The sequence below is a fragment of the Prionailurus viverrinus genome, chromosome A2 (assembly GCF_022837055.1).
Source record: "Prionailurus viverrinus isolate Anna chromosome A2, UM_Priviv_1.0, whole genome shotgun sequence".
NCBI lineage: Eukaryota > Metazoa > Chordata > Mammalia > Carnivora > Felidae > Prionailurus > Prionailurus viverrinus.
The window spans coordinates 142,043,836-142,068,589 of record NC_062562.1 but is presented as its reverse complement, the minus strand read 5'-3'; the positions used below and the strand labels follow the sequence as shown (position 1 = coordinate 142,068,589).

At 36.2% G+C, this 24,754-nt stretch overlaps 1 long non-coding RNA gene across 2 annotated transcripts in view; it reads left to right on the top strand.

The window, feature by feature from the left end:
* LOC125148893 (uncharacterized) overlaps nucleotides 1–24,754 on the top strand; it is a 471,931-nt gene that overhangs the window by 216,286 nt on the left and 230,891 nt on the right. Inside the window, exon 4 of one of the 2 annotated variants that reach the window (XR_007145734.1) lies at nucleotides 16,447–16,549. The exons of the other annotated variant lie outside the window; for it this stretch is intronic. This is a non-coding gene — a long non-coding RNA (uncharacterized LOC125148893). Of the gene's footprint in view, nucleotides 1–16,446; nucleotides 16,550–24,754 lie in introns of those variants that run through there. 2 annotated transcript variants of the gene reach the window in all.

Below are 24,754 nucleotides of genomic sequence, written 5' to 3'. Positions count from 1 at the left end.
TATTGGCACCAAAACAGACACATAGACCAATGGAATAGAATAGAAACCCCAGAACTAGACCCACAAACGTATGGCCAACTCATCTTTGACAAAGCAGGAAAGAACATCCAATGGAAAAAAGACAGCCTCTTTAACAAATGGTGCTGGGAGAACTGGACAGCAACATGCAGAAGGTTGAAACTAGACCACTTTCTCACACCATTCACAAAAATAAACTCAAAATGGATAAAGGACCTAAATGTGAGACAGGAAACCATCAAAACCTTAGAGGAGAAAGCAGGAAAAGACCTCTCTGACCTCAGCCGTAGCAATCTCTTACTCGACACATCCCCAAAGGCAAGGGAATTAAAAGCAAAAGTGAATTACTGGGACCTTATGAAGATAAAAAGCTTCTGCACAGCCAAGGAAACAACCAACAAAACTAAAAGGCAACCAACGGAATGGGAAAAGATATTCGCAAATGACATATCGGACAAAGGGCTAGTATCCAAAATCTATAAAGAGCTCACCAAACTCCACACCCGAAAAACAAATAACCCAGTGAAGAAATGGGCAGAAAACATGAATAGACACTTCTCTAAAGAAGACATCCGGATGGCCAACAGGCACATGAAAAGATGTTCAGCGTCGCTCCTTATCAGGGAAATACAAATCAAAACCACACTCAGGTATCACCTCACGCCAGTCAGAGTGGCCAAAATGAACAAATCCGGAGACTATAGATGCTGGAGAGGATGTGGAGAAACGGGAACCCTCTTGCACTGTTGGTGGGAATGCAAATTGGTGCAGCCGCTCTGGAAAGCAGTGTGGAGGTTCCTCAGAAAATTAAAAATAGACCTACCCTATGACCCAGCAATAGCACTGCTAGGAATTTATCCAAGGGATACAGGAGCGCTGATGCATAGGGCCACGTGTACCCCAATGTTCATAGCAGCACTCTCAACAATAGCCAAATTATGGAAAGAGCCTAAATGTCCATCAACTGATGAATGGATAAAGAAATTGTGGTTTATATACACAATGGAATATTACGTGGCAATGAGAAAAAATGAAATATGGCCTTTCGTAGCAACGTGGATGGAACTGGAGAGTGTGATGCTAAGTGAAATAAGCCATACAGAGAAAGACAGATACCATATGGTTTCACTCTTATGTGGATCCTGAGAAACTTCACAGGAACCCATGGGGGAGGGGAAGGAAAAAAAAAAGAAAAAAAGAGGTTAGAATGGGAGAGAGCCAAAGCATAAGAGACTTAAAAACTGAGAACAAACTGAGGGTTGATGGGGGGTGGGAGGGAGGAGAGGGTGGGTGATGGGTATTGAGGAGGGCACCTTTTGGGATGAGCACTGGGTGTTGTATGGAAACCAATTTGTCAATAAATTTCATAAAAAAAAAAAAAAAAAAAAAAAAACCAAAACAAACCAAAACTTAATAAAACTATAGTACGAGATCATAATTAAATTAAAAAAAAAAAAAAAAACCAAAACTTAATAAAACTATAGTACGAGATCATAATTAAATTAAAAAAAAAATAAAAAAAAAAAATAAAAAGGCAATCATATTTGTAGGTTTTACTTGTTAGAATCTAGTATTTTTTGGTTTCTATTTTTTATGTTTATCTACCTTCTTTAATTGGGTTTTAAGGTAAAGGGTTTTACTTTTTGCTTCAGTTGTATCTTCCACAGTAGTGAAAAAAAGAAGTAGCTCAATAATTGTTGATTGACCAGCATTTCCCGTTTTTAATGTCTTCATATGCCGTATTTTTCAGTCATTTACACATGATTGTGTCTATTCATCAGTTTACCAACACAAAAATATAACTAATACTACTCATAGATCCAATATATTATTTGCATTTTAAAAAACACCTTTTCTTCTAGAAGGATTTTTGATTTTTTTTTTAACATTTATTATTTTTTGAGACAGAAAGAGACAGAGCATGAGCAGGGGAGGAACAGAGAGAGAGGAAGACACAGAATCTGAAGCAGTCTCCAGGCTCCAAGCCAGTCAGCACAGAGCTCGACGCAGGGCTCGAACTCACAAACAGTGAGATAATGACCTGAGCCGAAGTTGGACACAACTGACTGAACCACCCAGGGCCCCCCAGAAGGATTTTTGAATTTGGCATTCTTTCTCACGGTCCTCCATGAATGCAAAAGATAATGTTTCTTTTTCAACTGCAAAGACATCCTTTTGATCAGCTAATTAGGTCCTGTTGGTTTTCCTTTGAGGCCTATCAGTCATCCATGTCAGAAGTTAAAGAATGTTTTGTTCTCATTTGTTCTACCAGGTTCTCCTTCATTAGTTTAATTTTGGATGCATTCTTGAAGTGAAACTCTGATCTTTAGTCATGGTTTATTAAGTCTCTCTTCTGAAATGCACCATCCTCTTATCTTATATATCACGGTGCCATTCCAAACCGTGCATGCCTTTCAAGATCCATGTCAAATGTTATGTACTTCATGACACCACTCACAATTCATTTCTGTCTCTCTCTTGCACTTCCTCAGTGCTCTGATTTCACCTGTACTGTTGAACATTGCATTTTGCTTTTCATTCATTAAAATTCATTGAGCACCTTTCACTTGTCGGGCACTGTACATACCATTAGAGACACAAAGATGAATGACTCAGGGTCTTTACCCTCAAAGATGTTGCCACTGGTGGGGGAGACAAAACATTATGTGGTGGGTTCAATAATGAACTAGCCACGATAGTACAGGAGGCCAGAGGGGGGGAGTCTCCTGGGCCCCAGAAAAGTCTATCCAATAAGCTGACATCTAAACCAAGCCTTAAAAAGTGAGTATAGGGGTGCCTGGGTGGCGAGTCAGTTGAGTGTCCGACTTCAACTTAGGTCATGATCTTGCAGTTTGTGAGTTCAAGCCCAGCGTCGGGCTCTGTGCAGACCACTCAGAGCCTGGAGCCTGCTTCTGATTCTGTGCCTCCCTCTCTCTCTGCCCCTCCCCCACTCATGCTCTATCTCTCTCACTCTCAAAAATAAATAAACATTAATAAAAGTGAGTATAGAGTTGGAAAACGTGATTAGAAGTATTTCACATAGTAGGGAACACTTAGAGGAAACAGAGAGAAGTAGTTCTGAATGATGACAGACCCGAGATGTGTTCTGGAGTAAGGAGCTAATGTACATAGAAGCTGCATTGGAATTTTGGTCTAAGGATGTTTGAGGTCTGCTCACTTAGGATGATTACAAGATTTAAGATAGAGAAGGCGTCTGCTACGGCGTACCGTTAGCTTGAAATATATATATTTTTTCTCAAATGATCCCTCCTTACAGTTTGGGACAGGACTTGTATTCATTTTATAGTTTAACATACTAAGAATTATTGCATGGAATGAAGCCTTAGGGAGCATTTAGTAATACATTGTAGTAAACAGATTTCTGTTACTATGCTGTGATTACCATATTGCTTAATTGAATCTACTAATCAATATTATGGAGGCTACTGGAATGGAGCCAGGTAACCTTAACATAAAAGTATTAGTTATTATCTGATTTATACACTCAAATTTGGTAAATGACAGTACTGCGTGATAAATTGCTGAGTCTAGACAATGGATGCATTGGACTATTTTCATTTGAACCATTAATGAATCATGTATAAGTTTTTATTCATTATTCTCCATGTCCTGTTGAATTTTTTATAATAAGCTATATAAGAAAGTTATCAAATATATTTCAGTATAAGAATTTTATGTTCTACCTCTCTTCAAATTTCTACCTAGAGGATTACTGGTAGGTAGTACCAGTTCTTTAAAGTCAAGTCCGTTATACAGCTTGGTGGTTGTCAGGTCAGCTTCCCTAATTCTGTTCAATATGTTGTGAATTGCTTGATACTCTAATGAGTTCATACCTATGTCTGAATAAGCCTAAAGGGAATAAATATTATATTGGATGAAAAGAAATAAAAGAGATTATATTAAGAAAAATATGGAGGAATGTAATCAGGGTTAAAAATATCATACTGATACTGTGTTTAGGAAAGGTCAACTCTGATAGTAGTTATTGTAATTGTAAAAAAAAAAAAAAAAAAGATCTTAGTTGTCTATAAGCTCAGTGTGAACAAAAAAAATTATGATTAGTTGCTAAAACAAGGTAATACACATTAATTTATTATTAAGCCGCAAGAGGAGGAGGGCAGTATTTGAATCAATGAAATCAATAGACCCATTTTCCCATTGTTCACAGCCATTGTCAGGCCACTTGTGGACTATTCAAGTGGAGATAGTTCACCTAACGTTTAAAAGATGGTAAAGAACTTAGAAATTATGAAATATGAAAGATGAGGAAATTTTGGATGCTCAACCTAGAAAAGAATTAACAGAAACATGATACGAGTTTTTTAAGAGGAATTATTTGTACCATTTGTTACTTAGAGGCTAATAGAACAAAAAAAGACATGTTACAAAGACAAGTTTCATCTTCATGGGGAGGTTTATCCAAAATTAGAATAAGGAACGGGTTTTATAAAGAGTTCTGTTCTCAATCACTTAAAGGTTTTTAATAATCTAAATGAAGTTCTGGTAGGGATTTATTTGTGATGAGATTGGACCAAATGACCAATAGTACCGCCTTCAGTGTTCAGGTTTGGGAAATAGCACTCCCATAAAGCAAATAAGATGTATTCCTGATATTCTAATGCAGGTTTTTTGAGGCTATGCCCTTAGATTTGTCCTCACCTCTAAGACAGTAAAAGGTGATAGATTTGTTATAAGAACATTAATTATATTGAACTTGTTATATTTTATTTTTACTATCACTTATTATTATTTATTTTGTACCCAAAGAAATGTGCTTTACATTTTCTAAGTATTATAATATATCCAAACAACATATCTACAAGGTACAAATTATTAGTTTCATTTAGGATTAAAGAAAATTGGCTTAAAGAAGTTTATATAAATTGCTTAAAGTCACACAGCTAGTAAATAACACAGAGATGTTATTCCATACAAATCAATAAAAGATAAACTTGGAAGTGATATAGAATTATGATTTCAAGTAAGGGTGCCTGGGGCTTAATCATTACTTTGAAGACCCCAAAGACTTCCTCTTCCAGTACCCACGGTTGGCCAGATCAGATTCACATTTCACTGAGGCAGACTCCAGAAAGCCAGATTATGGATAAATAAATAACTGTACATACATTCTGGGAATATTCACAATAATAGTCCCTGCTCTTAGGAAAAAAACCTGCCATTTTATCTATTTACCAAGAGAAATCACAGTCATGAGGTGTGGAAATATGGGACAATCAATACATTCTCTCATGCTACATTGTTAGTTGTCTATGATGAGTGATGAATAAAAAAGAACTGAAGATATATCAACATGGAAATCATGGACATGCTTAGATGAGGAAGAAGGGTTAGATAACTCAAGGTTTTAATGGTATTACTTTAAGATACCCATGCTTTTATTCTGATTGACAAACTATCTTATATAGATATTAACATACTTAATTTACTTACCAAAAAGTATTGTGGTCAGGTCTTCAGTTTTTTCATTTAAGTCATTGACAACCCATGTTCTAACCAATAGTGTTTATATTACATTGTAAATCTCAGAAGACAAATATATAATCCCAATTTTCTAGTTAGTACAGCTTCTAAGTACTGACCAGAGAATCAAAGTTTATCTGGCTCCAAAACCCAGTGAAAGCCATGTGAGTCAGGGATAATGTCATTATAAACTATTTGTGCAGAATTAAAGACTATTTACTTTGGGTGCAACCATAAATTCTTCAACTGACGATTTCAAGGGGAAAATAGAAACCTCTAAGTCACTAATGTGACAATAAGAATGAACTTGGATGATCAGATTGGGGAATCAAAAAAAAAAAAAAAAGAAGAAGAAGAAAGGAAGGAAGAAAGAAAGAAAGAAAGAAAGAAAGAAAGAAAGAAAGAAAGAAAGAAAAGCAGGTCTTTTAGAAACACCATAAATTATGTTGTTAAATTATGGCTGGATTCTAATGCCAATCTAGGCTACCCGGGCATAAAAGACAGTGACAATTGGCAAACACTGTATTATTTTTTTCTCGATAAGCTATCTATCAAACTCTTCTTTCCCAATGAAACGCACCCATGTACCATGGAGAAAAAGAAATTGGTAGTGATGGAGTGTAACCCTGGGAACTTCTCTGAACTTTAGTAGAATCAAATGAATATCAAAGTCCTCTGTAAATTCACAGTTGCTTGCTTGTATAAACCAAATGAGAGGGAGAGATTCATTTGGTTGCTAAGCAGAGAAAGTGGTTCCTGAAATGTTTCATGATCTGTTTGATGAGCCTGTCAGGTGCCTTCCCTGAATCCACTGCCATAAAGCACACCAACTTAAACCTCAGAGTCACAGAAATGGCAACTCATCATGAAAATTGCCAATTCTTTCCAATCTCAAAAGAAGAAAAAAACTGCATGGAGATACCATATTTTTAAAATTTTTTTTTCACGTTTATTTATTATTGAGAGACAGAGAGACACAGAGCGTGAGCAGGGGAGGGGTAGAGAGAGGGGAAGACTCAGAATCTGAAACAGGTTCCAGGATCTGAGCTGTCAGCACAGAGCCTGACGCAGGGCTCGAACTCATGAACTGTAAGATCATGACCTGAGCCGAAGTCAGTCGCCTGACCAACTGAGCCACCCAGGCGCCCTGAGATACCATATTTTGTAGGTACTTGAGCCTACTAATCAATAGTAGGATTTTTCCAAAGTCTGGAGCAGAAGAATTTGGAAATGTTATCATTTCCAGTCAGAGAACTTCAGGTTTATATGTTATTCCAAAAAAAGAAAAAAAGAAAAGCTCATTTATTCATCATGATTTTATTTAATAATCAACAGAAGATTTAGGAGAGGTACAAAGTACAAATCCTAATCAACAATCTTGAAGATGCAAGAAATGTATCATTATTTTCTTTAAATCAAAGTGCTCTGATTGGAACCTCAATTCAGATATCTGATGGAAATGTAAGTAAATTTGAGAGTTATTACCCTGTCTTTACCCCCATCATAACCTATGGATCCAGAATTACCTGGTACCAGGGGAGTAGGCATGTGGTCTTCACATGAGCCTCTTATGATGGCTACTGGTTTAATAATTACCCACGTCTGTACAGAGTCACCTGGAGGTTGTTGCGCTTCTATGTTCTTGTAATGTTGCCACGCTTGGAATTAAGAATCTTGGTTGGAGCTGAGAATTTCAGCGCCTTGCAATCACCCTTGAGGAAAGGGAACATCATCACTCCATATAAAGGATGCACACCCTGAAGAGAAAAAACACCACCTGGTATATAAAAAAAAAACAGTGAAAACCAAACACAAATAGATGTATCAGTACATTATTCCTACAACTGAAGTCTTGTCTAAAATTTTTGCTTGAGGCCCAGAATTTTTTTTTAATTTTTATTTAAGATAATTTTTAAATTTACAGAAATGCTGCAAGTGAATAGTTTCCATTTGCCCTTTACCCAGCCTCCCCTAATGTTAATATCCTTTATAACACAGCAAAATGATCAAAACCAGGAGATTAATATTGGTACACTACTGTTAATTAAAATACAGACCTTATTCAACCTTCAGCAGGTTTTCTACATTGTATTTAGTTTTTCTGTCTCTTTTGTCCAATCTGTCACTATTCTTCAGTGTTTATCTTTCAGGACATTGCCACTTTTGAAGAGTGTCGGTCACTTAATTTATAGAATATCCCTCATTTGGTTTATCTGATGTTATTTGCATGAGGTTATACATGTTAAGACACAGAAGTGATTTTTTCAGGGCATCGCAGAGGGTACGTAATGTCAATAAGTCTTATTGTTAGTAATATTACTAGTGAGCACTTGGCTAAGGTTCTGTCCCTGGGTATTGAGTTTCTCAAGTAACTAAGTTACTCTTTGCCCATTCGTAGTTAATAAATATCTTGAGGAAAATATTTGAGAGTATGCAAATATTCAATTCCCCCTCAAAGTTTTACTCTCAAATTTTAGCATCCATTGGTGTGGATCATGTCTGCAACAATTATTGTTATTATGGTATTTGTCCAATGCTAATTTTTTTCCTTTATTCTTTCTGCATTTATTAATTGGAATTTTTCAATAAGGAAATCTGTTTCTTCTTATTGATTTGTTTATTCCATTCATATCAGTATGGACTTACAGATATTTATTTTATTTATGGGTTATAATCCAATAACATCAAGGATTCTGAAATTTAAACCATAATAATACTCTATTTCTTTCTTTGAGCTCCGCATGTTTCCTCTTCTACTGTGACTATAATTGTCTCTGGTTCATTACATGTCTGTTTATTTCGTTCTTCTTTTACTGTTTCCTTTGATTTTCCTTCTCAGTCTTATTCCTCCTTTTTAAAATGTTATCTAAAATATTCTGTCATCCTTCATTAAAAACTTATTATTGCCCCCCAACATTGTCATTTTTCCCCATTACCCTCACCCTGCACCCCCTTTATTTCTATTTACTTTATGTATAGGGGCTGATGGACAGAGATATTTTGTCCTGTATGAACAAAGATAAATTGCCTATTCCCATCTTTTGAAAATAGTCCACTCGTTCTTTTGACTTTCAAGATGAATGTGAGTAAATTAAAGGAGTCATTCTCTATTTTGGCCATCAATTTTCCGTAGGCACTGAGTAAGGTGACTGCTAATGATACTGGTAATGGGTTATACTTCTTTTTGTTGTATTATTGTAGTTGACTTCAGAGAAGGATTGACAGTACTTTTTGAACAACTCCTGATTCCATCAATCTTTGAACTAAAAATAATTTAAAATAACACATATTTTCCTGTAAGAAAATTAAAGCAAAATTTTGTCCTTTGTATCTCGGTATGACAGTTGCTTAAACCACCCATATATTTTTATAGTTAGATCCACATCAAATATATAAACTTTCCCTATTCTAGCCAGAGGTTATAAATCTGACTTTTTCAGGTGTGTCAAAATATATGCCCATGACATATATTTTATTGTGTTGGAGAAGAGAAATCTTGAAAGGAAATTAACAGAAAGATAAACTCTTTCTGTATTCCTTGGAAATTTCTAATGAAAGCTTATTCAGAATATTTTTTCTTATTGTGAATTGCTAAAAATATCTTTATAAGGATGGGCAAAGGGAATTATACTTCAGTGAGACAGCAACCAGTTAAACATATCCAATTGTATCTAAAGAATTTAGGGGAGCCTGGGTGGCGCAGTCGGTTAAGCGTCCGACTTCAGCCAGGTCAGGATCTCGCGGTCCCTGAGTTAGAGCCCGGCGTCAGGCTCTGGGCTGATGGCTCAGAGCCTGGAGCCTGTTTCCAATTCTGTGTCTCCCTCTCTCTCTGCCCCTCCCCCATTCATGCTCTGTCTCTCTCTGTCCCAAAAATAAATAAAAAACGTTGAAAAAAAAATTAAAAAAAAAAATAAAAGAATTTAGAGAATAGGCTTAGATCTTTGAGATGCTAAATGGTTCATTACAACCAACAATAATTAGGAAGCAGAGATCTTTCAAACAACAGTTACTAAAGATTTTAGAAGTGGATAATTTTAAAAGTAAGAATGTCATTTAAAAGTGCCTATATTATTAAATAAAGATAAAATATATGCATTTCAAAAGTATAATTAATATTTACTTTATTAAACATTAATTAAAATTCCCTAAATGTAAAAATCCTGAGGCCATCCATTTAAATACTAACAACCCAGAAAATATATGCTTTGAGATTCTTTCCTATAAAAAAAAAAAGAATCAGTAATTATAATTAAAAACAATTTTCATTCCCAAGAGTGGAAATAGGAATAGCAAATAATAACCTAAGAAAGAAATGTGAAGAGCTTCTGGGAAAGAGACAAGGTTTAGCTTGTGACTATTAATGACTCTTTAATAAATAAATACATGGATGTCATAATCCTTGTGACAATAGGATAACAATATGGCAAAGTCATGATAGCTACCTCAAGTGAATCTACATATTTAAACACATTTGAAGCCAAATCTTAAAAGATATAGCTTGAACTTGACAAAATGATCACAAAATTCATGTAGGAAGGAAAAACTACACAGATTTTAATTTGAGTAAAGAAATATGAAATACAAGGGGTGGAGACGTGCCTGATAATTTTTAAACTGCATTTTATTTATTTTTTTGTTTTAAATGTTGATTTATATTGAGAGAGAGAGGGTACAAGCTCACGGGTGCTGATGGGGCGGTGTGGAGGTGGGGTGGGGAGCACCGGAGCTGAGAAAGAGGAGGAGAGTGACAAAGGGAGAGAAAATCCCAAACTGACTCCATCAGCCCAGAGCCCAACGCAAGGCTCAATCTCAAGAATATGAGATCATGACCTGAGCCAAAACCAAGAGTCAGATGCTTAACAGGCTGAGCCACATAGGCACCCCTTAAGCTGCATTTTAAAGTCACACTACATCCAGTTCTCTTACATGTGTTTCTATAAGAAATAGGTATTTGACCCATGTTGGGATGTTTAGAATTCAAATATATAATAGACTGGATGTGTGCAGTAAAGACAATTACTTAGAACTTGCTTCTTATTCCCCTACCGGTATCAAAGGATACATCACCACAGAAAGAGAGCACTGTGAGCAAAACAAAGTGACCATCCATGAGAAAAATACAAAACACCACTTATATATGTAAGCAGGTTTTTTCTACTCTTTTCAAACACTCATCCCTAAGACATATTATTTAGTTTGAAGGAAAAGCCTTCTTTCAAATAGCCTAGGTAGTATAGGTGAATGATGTTGGTTAACTGGAAAAATGTTCAGATCACCCACATTTTTCAATGTATATTGGTTAAAACTCAAAAGTAAAACTGTAACATAATTTATTTCACATTTGGCACTCCTTTTCAATAAGCTATGTCAAACTATCTTGTAAAAAGGAAATATTTATACCAATTACTGGTGATCCTGAGTTTATTTCATGTTATAAAATGTTTACTATTATCTACTCCTATTAACTAAAGATAAAACTACATGCCAGTTCCCAGACTGTTTGCATTTTGGCAATATGTTTTTTTTCTCTTTCTCCTTTTTTTTTTTTTTTTTGGCATACGGGAAATGTTTGATCATGGTAACTAATGAAGTCAATTGAATTATGTCTAATAGTTATATTTGATTCACATTTAATTATTTCCCAAAGCTGAAGTCCAAAGCTTATTGTGCACACAGTGATGGACTGGATTATTACTCCCATTCTGCCTTCCTTCCTGTATTCATGTTCCTAGCCATGCAGCTGTGCGGAGTGCTCTCTCTATGACCTGGCATGATTCCCTACTCCTCGGTGTGGTTTTGTGACATGCTTTGACCAATAAAATGACACACAGTAGGCCAATTTCTAGCATAAGCTACAAGAGGCTTAGGTGTTTAAAAACACTTGTTCTTTTTTGATTTTGCCATCACCTTGTGAAGGACATGCCCAGGCTAAACTGCTCATTTTAGATAAAACAGTTGAGAGACATATGCTAAAAAGCTGGGCCACTCCTATGAACCCAGCCTATATCAGCCTACTCAGAAACAAATTGGGGACCCTTGCTAAGAATAGAAGAGCCACCCAGTCCAGGCTAGCCTAGATTGGCTGACAATAGAAATAAATGTAAGAAATAAATATTTATTGTTATAGGACACTAATGCTATCTGGCTGGTTATTTTGCAACCATATTGTATCAATAGCTAACTTCTAAATCCTCATACATAGGGAAGGATCTCCTAATCTTATCCTGTTCCTCCCGCTTTATAAAGAATTTACAGTTTTAGCTGAATATTCCACTAAATTATTACAATTAATTTGTAGTAATTAATAAGTAATTAATAAGTAAGTAATAAGCAATGGCTTAATGATTTATTACATTATTGTCATAACATATTAATTATTCACGATTGACATCATTTTAATCCTCATGACTGCTTATGGCAATCTCTTTATATATAATCTATTTCCTCAAAGCTTTTAATAACACCTGAATAATGAATTGATACATTTGTTTGAATTGAAACATGAAGGCAAAATTTTTCTGACAGAATGTAAGTCTGATTAGCTTGGGGATACTATGTAGATTAGTTTATAGGACAGACATTCTCCATAAATTTAATAGGTTAATTCTATAATGCTAAAGTACTGATAAAACATACTTAAAGAATATAATAGTATAAAAAGAATTTAATCCAAACATACTGTGTTAAAAAGAGTGTAGTAACATTTTGATTTTTTTTTTCTATCCCTTTTGGGCGTGTTGGATTGAATAAGATGCCTATAAATAAGAGAGCAACTGGTATAATTTGTGGTCAGAAGGTTTCCAATTCTTTGCTTTTGCCAATTTGAAATGAGAATTAAAAATGACTAACATAATTTTCGGTTATATATCATTGAGATGTATATATATATATATATATATATATATATATATATATATATATACATATATATATATAACATGAGCCTTCAAAGATGTGTCAAACAGTCTATAATTAAAAATAATTTTTCATAATAGATCACTGACTTTTGGCATTTAAGGAATTGAGTGACACTTCGATGAAAAAGATATCAAACTTCCTTCCATTCTTGTCTACTGATTTCTGTGAAAATAATTTCTCCTGTTCACATCTATAAAAACAAGACAAATCGGAATACAGTTTATGCAGAACTCTGTCCACTCTAGCAGCTTCCTATTCATTCACAGACAAGAGCTAATTGAAAGAAAAATCACTAATCTCAATAAGAAACATTAAAATTTTACTTTTAATGTTTAATAATTATATGTTGACACTATATTTATTATGCACAGTGATAATACTGATGGCGTCAGCCTGAAAACATTTTTGAATGCTTATAACCCTTCAAAGAAATTTTGCACTTACTATGTGTATGTTTTCTTTACAAAGAGTAAAGGTGGAATTATCAATAAAAGTCTTTCAAGAATAAAAAGTAGATTATATTAGGATAAAATTGTATGGTTAAAATGGAATTGAAATATGAATTCAAAGGAGAATAAAAGCAAAAGATGTAAAATTCCTGAATGTCTGGGAAAAAAAATTGTTGATGTATTGTTTGGCATCATTTTGATTATTTAAATTTCACTGGATATTTAAGAGTACTAGACCCCTGTTTCTTATCAAATTCCAGGAATTATTTCCATTTAAACTCATTATGAGAAATCTTAGATGTGAAGTTAAAAATGTGCAAGAGGATATATAGATTTCCAAATATTATTTTAGGAAATACTAGATAACCATTGATTCAGGCTTTGAGAGCCTCTGGGAGACTCTTGCCACTCTGCAAGCAAGCATCCAAATCTTTTTCTCTCTCATTATTGCCAGGATTCTGTTTGAATCGTTTATTTATGCTTTAGGCAAGAAAAGAGACCCTTGGGTTGCCAGTGAGAAAACAAAGTATGGATAATAAATAGAAAATAAATAGGCCACTACTTAAAGATAAAACCATGCTGATGAAGTTTTGGGGTGATATGGGGTTTGAGGGGTCCAGAGCTGATGGCCAAGAAAGAATTCTTGAAGATGTCTTTGGTGCAAAAAGGTGATTTTATTAAAGCATGGGGACAGGACCCACGGGCAGGAAGAGCTGCACTGAGGTTGTGACGAATAACTCATTATATACCATGAGGTTGGAAGGGGATCAGGGATAGAGTAAGTCTCTAGGGTATTTTGAACCTTGAGGGGCTAGCTGTTGCTAGGCAAATGCCACTTATTATCATTTAATAAAACCTCAGTCATGAGACCCTTCAGATGTATATGGGGGGGGGGGAGCATAAGCTTGGAGTATGATTGCAGGATATATCTTGGGGCAGTTGAGATCAAGGAAGTAAATTTACAGGATCCTGAAGGTTGGGATAATGTTAAGCTAAGGTTCCCTTTTGCCCGTAGCAAAATGTCATCATCGAGGCACCTGAGCTTCTAGAGGGAGATTACTCTGCCGGTTTCAAGGACTTGTCAATGGGCTGTAGCTGGTAAAGGAATCTAATTTTTCATTTACCTTAGTTTCCCACATTACCATGGCAAACACTTAAACCCCTTGCCTTTGTTCTTGGGCAGCCAGAAGTGTCCAAGGAATACCGTACATATTCCACCTGTGGGAGGTAGTGTGCGAGCCTGTATTTTGCCCTCAGCTTGCTCCACGCTCCCTCATCACGTGCTACATTACATTTATGGATAGTGGCTAATTTTTCCTGAGAATTTATCATATTGCAAGTTCTATCTACATTTAATAACTCCTTTAATCTTCATGCCTACTACATGAAGTAGACACAATTGTTAGCCCCATTTTACAGACTAAAACTGGGACTCAGAGAGGCTAACTAACACACGCACCATTATATAGCTGGTTTGAATAAGATAGTCACAGATACACAGGCGATCTCAAGTAATATCCCTGTAGGAACTGCTTCAGGCTTCCCCCTCACTCCCTCCCCATGACCCCTTTGCTAATGCCTTCCCACCACTCACTTCACTCCATGCCCATAAAGAAAAGACAGGAAGAATGTACACCGAAGATTAACACTGATGATCTCTGGATGATAGTTTAACCGGTAATTTTTATTTTTGTCTGTCTTAATTTCTGACGTGTTGTAAATTATGGGGTGGAAGGAGATGTGCCAGATTAGCTCATTGTTCCACAAATAGTCATTCTCTTTCCCCCATCTCAGTGAAGAGGCAAACATTTCTGTAGAGTTGGAGCTGGGCTTGCCAGAGGAATGTGGAAAGACAGGATTGTGGTTTCGATACCAGCCCCCTTCTGACTGGTGTGAGGGGATAGCTCACTGTGGTGTTGATTTACATTTTGCGGATGGTGAGTGATGCCGAGCATCTTTTCATTCAGGTCCTCTGCCCATTTTTTAAATCAGCATTTTTTGGTTTTTGTTTGTTTGTTTGATTTTTGATTTTTTTGGTGTTGGGTGGTATGAGCCCTTTATATATTCTGGATTAACCCCTTTTCAGATGTAGTATTTGCAAATATCTTCTGCTAGTCCATAGATTGCCTTTTTCATTTTGTTAATGGTTTCCTTCACTGTGCAAAAGCTTCTCAGTTGGATATAATCCTAATAGTTTATTTTTGCTTTTGTTTACCTTGCCTGAGAAGACACTCCCTCATGCACTGTTAGTGGGAGTGTAAATTTATGCAACCACTATGGAAAACAGTATGGAGCATCCTCAGAAAAATAAAAATAGAAATACCGTATGATCCAGTAATTCTACTACTGGGTATTTACCCAAAGAAAATGAAAAAACTAATTTCAAAAGATATATGCACCCCTATGTTTATTGCAGCATTATTCACAATAGCCAAGATATGGAAGCAACCTTAATGCCTGTCTCTAGATGAATGGATAAGGAAGATGTAGTATACATATGAAATGGAATGTTACTTAGTCAAAGGAAAAGAGATCTTGCTATTTGCAACAACATGGATGGACCTAGCAAGTATTATACTAACTGAAATAAGTCGGACGGAGAAAGACAAACACCATATGATTTCACTTATATGTACAATCTAAACAACAAATGAACAAACAAGCAAACAAATAAATAAACAAAAACCAAAGATTCATAAATACAGAGAACAAACTGGTGGTTGCCAGAGGGGCGGTGAGGGGATGAGCAACAAGCAGATTAAGAGGGGAATTAGGGGATTAAGGAGTATAAACTTTTGGTTATAAAATAAGTAAATCACAGTGTTGAAGAGTAGGGAATATAGTCAGTAATGCAAAGTAGGGAATATAATCAGTAATACTGTGATAATGATGTATGGCAACAGTTGGTGACATTTATTGTGTTAAGCATTGAGTAATGTATAGAATTGTTGAATCACTATGTTGTACACCTGAAACTAGTATAACATTAAATACTAACTGTATTTTAATAAACAAAAGTTTAAGTAAACAAAAAAAAGTGATTATACGCCAGAGTCCCAAGCCAAGGCTTCAGGTGGCATCTCTCATTTGTGCCTATTCATCTAGGAGCTTCTGTCCTCTGGCAAGAGAAGATGCCTCAGATAAGAAGATGCCCACCCCCAGACTGTAGCCAGAAGCAGAGATATACCCCAGTCCACCTGTAAATATATGAGAAAGAAAGACATGCTAGTTGTATTTGGGAGTTGAGTTTTGCAGAACAAAATTGAGTAATATAATACATGCCTACTGCATTTAAACTCTCTTCTTGAATTACGAATCATATAAATTTATTCCCCTCCAAAAATAACAAACTTATAAACTGTCCCTCATAATACTTCAAAGCTCTTTGTCATTGATTGACATTGCTCATTGATCTCCAATGTTTTTTGTTCTGTAGGCATCTAATTCATTCATGGGTGTTTGATTTTACATGTAAATTAGATGTCGATTCAACAAAGAAAAGCTTGAATTAGAGCTCATTTCCTAAAGCACTTACACTCTGCACTCTACCTTTGCACAGCCCTTTCCTTACCCCATGGGGAGAAGCTGGCTGTGCAACTCCATTCTGTCTGCACTTAACACAACCACGGGATGCCAGGAGAAGTCCTGCTGGCTGCAAACGGTGAGGTGAGATTTCAACTTTCTGGCAGTTAGATGCACTTGGTTAATAACCCTGCACACCATGATACCGTTTTTCAGTGTGCCTCCAATAGGAGTAAAATCCAGGCTTAAAAAATATATATATCTTGATTTGTTATCTGTACAACTTACGAGATTTGTCACATCTCCAACTCCTGTCAGGTGGTCATTTTCCTCAATGGGGTGCAGTCCAAGATCTGCCTGTCTTTTGTAAGAATAAGGCCGTGACTTGTGTGTTTGTGAATGAGAATCAAACTGTAACAGAAGGTTGTTTGTTTGTTTTCTCCTTTGCTCATTATCCTGGCCTATTTATACAAGTAGTTTCAAAAAAAGAGCAGAGATACCCATGATGAATCTGAATTAACCAAAGAAGCCACCTACAACTTCAGACAGCAGGAGTCAACTTGACTGATACAGAGAGTGGGAATGACAAAGGGTTGCTAACAGATGCTTTCCTAACAGAGACCTGGCAGATTGGGCTATGTCCAGACTTAAGTTTCTACTCTATTACTCATGTTATGTCCCAGTTTGCTTGACAAACCACCATTGGAGATTGTCTATCACTGAGAGTCCATGGTAAATCTTCTGTGAGGTTGCCTTCTGTTATTCAAAGAGAAAACACTTTATCACAAAGACATTTAAGTGGAAAATATCCCTTCTTAAAAAGGAGTCTGTGCCTTTAATTACCTCACTTGGTAGGTAGTCTTTATAGTTAAAATATAGATCAATTGATCTCTCTACCTATCTAACACAATCAATCAATCAACAATAACAAAACCTCACCTACAGTTGTTCCAAGTTGGGAGATATTTATATATAGATATAGACATAGATATAGATATCTATCTACATCTATCTCTATATCTGTCTCTATATCTATCTATATATATATCTTAATTTTAGAGACTGCCTACCAAATAAGATAATTAAAGGCATACATATGTGCATATGAAAAGGCATATATATTTACATATATATAAAAGTATGTATATATGTATCATCAGTGGGACAAAGGTCTAAAGAGACTAAAAATAATGAATACAGATTAAAGATAATGATCACTTTTGAGTTCTATATCTTGTTATTTTTGACAGAAACAAGTTTTTGGAGAGGAAATAACATTTAGGAAAATCTTTCAGATTTAACCTTTTAGAGGCAGTGAAATTGAATTATATAAATTATATTAAAAGTAATGGATGCTTCCCAGCTAAATCTCTCTCTGATATTGTGGAAAACTTCTCAGTTTCACAATCACTTTCTGTAAAGGAATTGTTGAAAATGGCTTAACTTGGTGAAGTCAGATAATTGAGATTATTAGTTATAAAGCTACAAAAAACAAGTAGAAAAATGATGATACCCAGTCTTGTATTTTATAATGTAAAAGAACTTCTAAGCAAGTTATTTACTTTCCAAAGGCACAGGCAGTTTTGCAGTTCTAGTCCAAGCAGCGTGCCTGACAAATAGGCACCCAACAGTGTTTTCTTAATCTAAATCAACTAGACCTCTTTAATTTTACAAATTGTTTGTTAGAGAAGTTATTGATTTACCATCCTGTCTCCTCCTATTCTTGACCCTATATTTTTTCTTGAAATTTTAATTTAGTCAAAGAAAGAGCATCAACTTTTAAAAAATGGGGAATGTCTAATATTTAGTGAGGAGAGTTACTATTTGATTAAATTTAAGCTTGACCTGGAGGTGATGTGCTTTGCATGTAAATGGGCTGGAATGTAGAATCACAACCAAAGGTGATTCCCCCCTCCCACCCCCCCCAAAAAATCCTGCTAGCTGTGAAGAGGCATAGAGATCAAAGGCTCAATCTCCACATGTACTCTGCTCTTACTAGGTCTGTGATGCCTTACATGTCACTAAACTTTATGTTTCAGTTTCTCTGTGCTACCTAACTCCGGGAGTTTTTGTGGAAATAAAGTAATGTTTGTGAAATGCTTAATGCAATGCCTAAAATAGAGGAATAGTGTTATGTTTTATTGTTTGTAAGGATTCAAAAGTTAACTTTAGATACCAATCTACTGGGCATCCCAGCTGCAAAATTTAACCTAAGGTCATGCAAAGTGTCCTTCTTTGGCACTATTGTTCATAGGCTCAGTGGAGTGATGTATCACTGGTCAGACCCATTGGAGGGAATATCATGAGTCTCGACTCAACTGGGACTTTGAGGGTGCTGGGCCACAGTGGGCATTACCAGGTCTAAGAGACTTGTTCAGAGGTACTACAAATGGCATAAATGTTAAGTGGGGAAAATACTTTGTCTACCTTTGGTTTTATCCTTTTACCTAACAGGATGCATATGTGTATATGAATATTCTTCTTGGATAAAGAATCTACTGATTGACCGTACAAACTCTTACCATTCAGATGCCAGAGTCTTAAGTAGCCTCTCCCTATTCTAACCAGGTTAGCTTTAATAATATTAAAAGCTCTGCCTTCCAGAGAAGGGAATTGGGGTAGAAGCATATGTTATATGTGTCTTTTTTCAGATCCTGGGACCAAGGTTTCATACTTTAAGGTACTATGCATATATTTGGTTTCTGAAAACATAGTGGGTTGAAGTAGTTAGGAGAATAATTTTATACAGGTAAAGTGGAGCTTACAGATTTTAATCACCTCTCTTTAGTCACTCCATAAGTGTCTGTCAATCAACATTCACTAAGAACTTTCATGTATAAGACCTTTTTACTACCATGGAACGATGCTATAGATCAAGGGATGTAGAACGTAGAATCTGTTTCCAGGGGACATCACATGTAAATATGATAACTATAGAAAGAAATCTACCAGGTTTTTTAATCATTTATTATTATTATTATCATTATTATTATTATTATTATTATTTTATTAAAGTGTAGTTGACACACAATGTTACATTAGTTTCAGGTAAAATTACCTGGTTGTTACCTAGTTCAATAGTGATGGTCTTCATTTTTCATTAGTTCTTCTATATTGCTGTGGTGGTCTAGTTCATATACCTGCATTATTAGTCATTTTATTTCTCATCCTGCAAACCATTTTTGAAGGTAAAGGCAGTGGGAAAAGTCAGGAAAGCTAGGAAATGTCTTGAAGAGAGGAAAGAGATTATCACTAAGAGAGGAGAAACAGATAGTAACACAAGTGACACGCGGAGGTAGTGTGGCTTATGGAGGAAGGCCCAGTTGGTTCTTATTTATTCCTCCAACTCTGATATGGGACAAAGTGTTTTCTTTACAACTCCATTTCCACGTAAGTTGCCCACATTTCCCTACACATTGTTCTGGGATGGCAGTTGATTGGCATTATTGTTCATAGACATTGGTTCAGTAGAACTCCATGCTCTAGGACAGCTTAAGTCCCTTACACTTTCTCCCTGATTCTTGTAAGAGAAGATTCTGATTCATGAGCCCCTGTCCAGAAACAAGGTTGTTTCTCTGTTTCCTCCTCAGGTTGAGTCACACACAGTAACACTCTATATCTACCTTTTATATCTACCTTTTATAGACCACCTCTATATCTACCTTTTATAGACCACCTTTCTTAGCCTCATCTTATCTAATCTTTGGAGAATGAAAAACTCATTGTCTGTATATATTTGAAATATTCTTTGAGTGTTGTTTTTAATTGCTTGTTATGGGGAAAGGTGACTGAGAAATATGTAAGCAAGCTGAGGAGAGAGGAGATATACTAACATGCAGAATAATTCTTTGATATATTTTTGCAACATAAAGTTAATCCACAAGATTTCCCCACCATGTTGTACTGGAGATAGACTGGAAAGTTGACTCCTTTCTTTGTATTTTTGTATGCTACCTATCAATCCTTATACACACACACACACACACACACACACACACACACACATCATTCTTTCTCCTCTCTACACAATGGTGACTATCATGATTCCTCTTTGACAGTAATTGACAAAGCAAGATGATACAATCTGCTGCACACTAGGCTGTCTCACCTAACCTGTGGTAAAGCCTCTTCATTTGACTCACTGCCTGTCTCCAGGTTTGCTTTAGTTCAATATTCTCCATACTGTAGACTCGGTGTTTCTCAACATCCATCAAGTTATTCTCTGTTTAAAATCTTGCAACATTCCCAGGCGAGTTGGAAGACGAGGGAACAAATTTACCCTCTTGCCTGAAATAATAATATAAAAAAGAGAAAAAAATATAACAATACTTTTTAAGACATTGGACACCAGGGAAAAGGAGGCATGATGCCTAAGAGCTAAGAAATAAATGAGGTAAGCCCTACAATTGCAAGTACAAGCTTACTGCCTAGAAAGTGTTTCTAGGTCTTAGCGTGGGAAGGGAGAACCTAAGTGTAGCTCAGCAGACTTCCTGTGTTAAGGAGAAAGAGCTGAGGGTTTAGGACGATCACAGTGGTTAGAGTACATAGGACAGAGTACCAGAGAGTAGAGAATACAGAAGGACAGTCACAGAGATATGTAGAGTGTCCTTCTCAAGCATTAATCTGAGTACTGACCAGCACGTGCATGTGGAGAAACCACTTGAGGCCAAGTAAAGAACTACTCAGGAGAATTAGAGGGAAGAGTACTTGGAGCTCATATGGGGCCAGGAATAGTGCCTTTTTCTACCAGCCAGACTGGAAAACCTCATAATTCATGGAGCACTGTGTAGAATAATCAGAAGTTTCTTCCTCAGTAGCAGTGAATAATTAGACCTAGACCAAACACTGCTCTGAATTGCCCTAACAAATGATGAAAGCAAGAACAAAACTGTAATTTAACCACATCCCAGAACAAAGCTCAAGAATATTTATAGGGATATAAAAATATGCAGCATCCAGCAAGACCAAATTCACAACTTCCAGCGTATAATAAAGAATTACCAAGCATGCAAAGAAGCAGGAAAATGTGATTCATAATGAGGAGAAAAATCAATCAACTGAAATGGAACCTGAAATGACACCATTAAAATTAACAAAGGACCTTAGAAAGGTAATTATAACTGCATTCTATATGTTGAAGAAGCTAGAGGGAAGGTTAAACATGGTAAGTAGGGACATGAAACATATTTTTAAAAGACCTAAATAGGGGCACCTGGGTGGCTCAGTCGGTTAAGCAGCCAACTTCGGCTCAGGTCATGATCTCGCAGTCCGTGAGTTCTAGCCCCGCATTGGGCTCTGTGCTGACAGCTCAGAGCCTGGAGCCTGCTTCAGATTCTGTGTCTCCCTCTCTCTGACCCTCCCCCGTTCATGCTCTGTCTCTCCCTGTCTCAAAAATAAATAAACGTTAAAAAAAATTTAAAAGACCCAAATAGAACTTCTTTCTAGAGACAAAAATGACAATGTCAGAGATGAACAATACACTGGATGGAATTAATGACAAAACACGTGTTGCAGAAGAAAAGTAATGAACCTGAAGACACAACAATAGAAACCACTGAAAATGAAACACAGAGAAAAAGGACAATCAAAAAGAATGAACAGACTATCCCAGAGCTGGGGGGCAACTTCCAGTGACCAAATATACGTGCAATTGAACTCCGAATGAGAGGAGAGAGAGGAGAATGGGACAGAAACATGTCTGAAGAAATAATCACTGAACATTTTTCCAAATTTAATCAAAACCATAAGCCTACATAGATCCAAAACTTTAATAAATGCCAAGCATTTGACACAGTAAGAAAACTACACCTAGACATACCGTAACTAAATTTCTTATAACCCGTGAAAAATACAAAATCTTAAAAGCACATGAAATATTTAAAGAACTGCAATTGAAGCCACAGTAAGATACCACTGCATACCTGTCAGAAGAGCTAAAATTAAAAACAAACAAAAAACAAAAACAAACAAAAACAAAACTGATCATAGGAAGTGTTGGTGAGGATTTCAAAGAGCTAGAACTCTCGCACAGTGCTTGTAGGGTGGCATAATAATGTAATGTTTGAATTTCTCCCTCCTTGGATTTCTCCCATTGTAGCACATTTTCAATATATTATAAATACCTGCTTCTTTTTTGTAAACCCCATCAGAATTTCCATACAGTTAGGTATCACATCTGTCTTATTTACCATCAAGTCCTCAGGAATTAATACTACACCTGACATAATGGAAACCTGAAAAATACTTGATGAATGAATGAATGAAGGGACTTATGAATGAAGGGAATGATGTCTTTGTAAGGGGGTCAGGTGTTCTAGGGCACTGGTGGTAGTGTAGGTCGGGATCCAAGACTCTGAATCTCTGAAATCCCTACACAGGAGCTTCATTGTGAGTGTTCTTGGGAACCACACTGGTGAGGAAACAGAGACTCTGGAATGGGCAGAGACAGACTGAACTGTGATACATTTGCATCTGGTCCCATGTGGTACTCTGGATGTAGGATGGGCATTCCAGGTGCCTCAAATAGAGGCAAAGGAGCTGGGCTTCCATATCCCCATATCTACTATTTTGTGGATGAGGTGAAATCTTAAGTGAGGCAGCTCACTTCTGAAGGACAAGCTCCAGGGAAGGCTCAGGTGTAAGCCCTCAGCCTCCAACATGCCCAGGATCTAGGGGATGAGAGTTCTTGAATTTGGAAGGGGTTCTGAGCCATGGATGGATGCACTACATCAAGTGATGAGACAATGCGTTCCAACATGATGCAGAAGCTTCATGTTTGCTTATGAGGGCAAACTTTGTGATGGCCTGGGAATCCAAGTGAATAGAATGCCATGTTCTGAATATTTTTCCTTAAATGAAGCTGCTGCTTTCAGAACTATTTGTAATATACAGTGGAGAAAGCATTAAATTAACCTTTTCAGCTAACAAAGATAAACTAGAAGTGTCAAACAACTTGTGATCCAGCGTCTTCTGATAGAAATAAATATTGGCTCCATGGAGAAGGAAATGTGAGAGACAGCTGTCTGGCTAAGAGGAATGGCATTCAACTGCTATAGAATTTTGTAACTATGCAAGTAAATTTTAAAAGGTAAAATCTTGGGGCGCCTGGGTGGCTCTGTTGGTTAAGCATCTGACTTCAGGTCAGGTCGTGATCTTGCAGTTTGTGAGTTAGAGCCCCACATCGGACTCTGTGCTGACAGCTTGGAGCCTGGAGCCTGCTTCAGATTTTGTGTCTCCATCTCTCTCTGGACCTTCCCCTCTCGAGCTCTGTCTCTCTTTCTCTCTCTCTCAAAAATAAATGAACATTAAAAAAATTTTTTTTAAAAAGAGGTAAAATCTCTGGGGCTGAAAGTTACACTTGAGTATATTTTTCTCCTCTCCCACAGTCTATCATGAGGCTCCCACAGGAAGCCTCAGCTTTCTTCAGTGACATCAAGTTTACTTCATAGAAAAGAGATGATTTCTTCTACCAGTTTCCACATCCTTCTGGTAAAAAAATATATTTTTTCACAGTTCAGAGCAAAATTTGCTCCATAAATTATTTTCAATTTTTTTTTCTGTAATTGAAACTGAATTTCTCACAGATGGTGATAAAATAACCCTTTCAAAATCTCTTCTTCTAAAAGGGGATACAAGAACACTGTTACCAGTGAAATGGTTTCTATTTATTTTATGCTGGTTTCATCTCCTTCTGTTACTCAATTTTCAATCTGGCCTTTGCGTGGAGAACAGAGGATACAAAATATAATGCCAGAAGGACAAAGGGTATTAATCAAATTCGTCTTCTGATTAAGACAGCAAATTGTAAATCAAACATCCAAGTTTTTAAAAGTGAAAGACAGTTTTCAATAAGACTTGAATAATAGCTTTATTTGTTTAAAATTGTTACACAGATTTAAAATCTTGTTGCATATCACAGAGGTTGAGAATAAATATCTGAAAAACCTTGTTTAAATCCTGGCATTCGTATTCATTAATTTTGTGACTTTGGGCAAATACTGAAGTTCTGAAGTTCTTCATCTATAAAGGAGAAAATAATAGTACCCATTTTATCAGGTTACTACAGGATTAAATTTGCTAATATGCATAGAAATAAATTATAAACTATTGAGAACTATTCAACTATAAGTGATCTAGGAAGAAATCCTGTTCTCTAGAGTTATAATCACTCATACATCATTTTTTAGAAACATGCTAAATTATATTTTGTATTCCTAGTATTTTTGAAAGATTTTTTAAACGTTTATTTATTTTGAGGGGTGGGGTAGGGGCAGAGAGAGGGAGAGAGAAAATCCCAAGCAGGCGCCATGCTGTCAGGGCAAAGCTCAATGCAGGGGCTCTATATC